The sequence below is a fragment of the Hylaeus volcanicus genome, chromosome 9 (genome assembly GCF_026283585.1).
Source record: "Hylaeus volcanicus isolate JK05 chromosome 9, UHH_iyHylVolc1.0_haploid, whole genome shotgun sequence".
NCBI lineage: Eukaryota > Metazoa > Arthropoda > Insecta > Hymenoptera > Colletidae > Hylaeus > Hylaeus volcanicus.
In genome coordinates, this window is record NC_071984.1 from 3525975 (window position 1) to 3528510 (window position 2536).

General features: G+C 45.7%; 1 long non-coding RNA gene across 2 annotated transcripts in view; it reads left to right on the plus strand.

Annotated features, from left to right (window-relative positions):
* Nucleotides 1-1837: 1837 nt before the first annotated feature.
* The window catches only part of LOC128881856 (uncharacterized), a 958-nt gene continuing 259 nt past the window's right edge, over nt 1838-2536 (plus strand). Inside the window, exons 1-3 of one of the 2 annotated variants that reach the window (XR_008458201.1) lie at nt 1838-2192; nt 2305-2384; nt 2470-2536. This is a non-coding gene — a long non-coding RNA (uncharacterized LOC128881856). The remainder of the gene's footprint in view (nt 2193-2304; nt 2385-2469) is intronic. The other variant, XR_008458200.1, reaches the window with a different exon arrangement.

The window sequence follows — 2536 nt, forward strand, 5'->3', positions numbered from 1 at the left end:
TAAGACATTGCAATATATACTGCATGTTACCTACAATTTCTACATATATCTAAACACAATGTTTACAAGAACGCATTTTACAAAACATTTGCATAAACAGAAGCAAGGGTCCGGTCGACCACAGTCAACGATAAAAGTCTCGACGTTAACGATTGCTCGGCCACACTGGATGACCAATTTGGGTCACGATTTACTCCTCGAGAAACGGAACGCGATACCCCGTGAACATAAACGCCAGATATCGGCCGGTTTAAACAGATTCGACAAGCAAACACGGGCATTAATCATTCGGGGCCCTCGTGGAACGAATCCACTGAAAGTCAGGTAAATCATTCGACGTTTCGCCTCGCGGATGGCTCGGGTTACAAAGATGTGGGCGCAGTATTTTACTGCGCAACGTGACGCTATCGGTGCCTTAGCATTCTTGGCATAGGCTGCCCTCGCGCAGACCCGGACAGTTGCAGGGGTTGGACGCAGTTACAACAGTTCAGTTACAGTTCCCGTATTCGAAACGGTTGTAAGAACCGGGATGATTCTCCGTGGATATTACATTGTTCCTACACAGCTGAGTTATAGGAACATGTTGGTACTAAGCTGAAAATTATCCGATCTACAACTGCTACATCTACAACTACATCTTCTCGGTTCTTATAAGAGTTTGAATCAGTTATTTTTAGAACGTTTTCGCCCCCTGCAGAGCTGCCTTTAGCTACCTTGATCACCTGATGCCAACAATTTGAATGTATCATGGCTCCAGGGTGCAGCGATCCCCCTGTTTATTTAAACCGTGACTTATTTGATATTAAACATATTTAAGTACGCATTTGCTTGGCTATCGCACGGTTTCGAGGTGTCAAGTCGAGAGTAACGCTCGAGACGGCTGGAATTCCTTCGTTTCCGTCGCGACGAGATTCACACGCACGTGCATCGTCCATGGCGTGTAAATAGAGGGCGGAGGTGACATATAGCGAGACAGCCAGGGCAAGCGTGTCGACCGTTTAGGCGACTATTAGCGGCTCTACGGGACCCTCGCGCGCGTGCTTCTCTCTACCTCGATTCACTTTGCCTTTGTAATACCGATTGGGTAACAGTAGCAACCTATCTCTCCAGAAAGAAGAAGTAAACATTCTTTCGAGCAGAAACTCTATAAACAAACAGGTCAAGAAAGTATCTAATGCGTTGTCATCGACTCATTCTAGAAGAGTTAGCTTCTGAACAGAAAAGGCTAGCCTGTTACTCGTGGATATCGATCTACCGAAGTTGTCAGGAGCCGGAGTATATAATTAACCGATTTTAGGTGACGTCTCGAGAGGTAAATGGAGCGAGGCGGGCCGCGTAACACTGGTTCCTCTCGACGCGGCGTCTCCGGAGAATTTATTGCCGTCCGTTCCGCCCGAGGATTACCAAAACTCGGTCGAACGATATCTGACACACTCTCCCTCGTCTCGTCCAGTTAAATCCACTCTAACGACCGCGCAAACGAGCCGAGTAATTTTTCAGAGACGAATTTAGACGACAAAAGCAATTCGTCTGCGCCTCAACGTATCCATGACCACTGTCCAGGACTTTTACAAAAATTGTACAGGCAATCTACTCCGTCTCCTAGCTTAATTCTATCGTACAAAGTATAAAATACAACGTATAATTTTGTTTAATGGCCTCTCTGTTCCATAGATGGAAGTCTCTTCCCATTCTTGTATAGCGTGCGAGTTTAATTCTACCTTACAAAGTAAAATACAACGCAAGTATAATAGAGCGCTACCTCTTCCTATTATTGTACGCAGTACAACATGTTTCAATTCCGAGGGAGATAGAGAGAGTCGGAGAGAATCGGCGCAGAAGCGGAGGGAAGCGGTGAAAAACGTTTAGTAGGTGGAGACGGAGAAAGACAGCGGCTGGCGACGAGGGAGGAGGCGAAAAGATAGCCGTGCGCGTCGTCTCGAAAATAGAAACGGCTTCGTTGACACTCCGCTACAAATTGTCCGTGTCGTTATGCTCTTTGTGAAAGCCAACGCTCTTTCTTCCTGTCGCGCAGGAATACTTTGCAATTATCGCGGTCTGGAACTCGTCGACCTAGGCTTCTGCTCTCTTCATTCATGGGGATCAAAAGTGGGGATCGGAGCAACTTACCATCTGAAATAGCAAACTAAACATTAACAAAGGACCTGGACGTGGAAGGAGCCGCGACGTAGGTAAGAATTCGTTGCAGGGTACTATTATATTAATGTATTTAACCTGATTTAACCTTCGTGGAGCGAGTTCTCGTGCAAATTTGTTGATTTCTTACTCGTCTGGATTTGCAAGGATCCCAAGGGAGGTCTTGGAATGGAGGATGGAGCTGCAAAAGGAAATGGGAGAGATTGAAATCTCCTTGCACCATGCTGGTATGATATAATATATTTGACATTCCTGGAGTGAGTAGAATCTTCCTGTAAATTCCTTACTCTTTATGTTGTACTTATTTATAAGATCCTAAGCGAGGTCCTGGAATGGAGGATGGAGCTGCAAAAGGAAATGGGAGAGATTGAAATCTCCT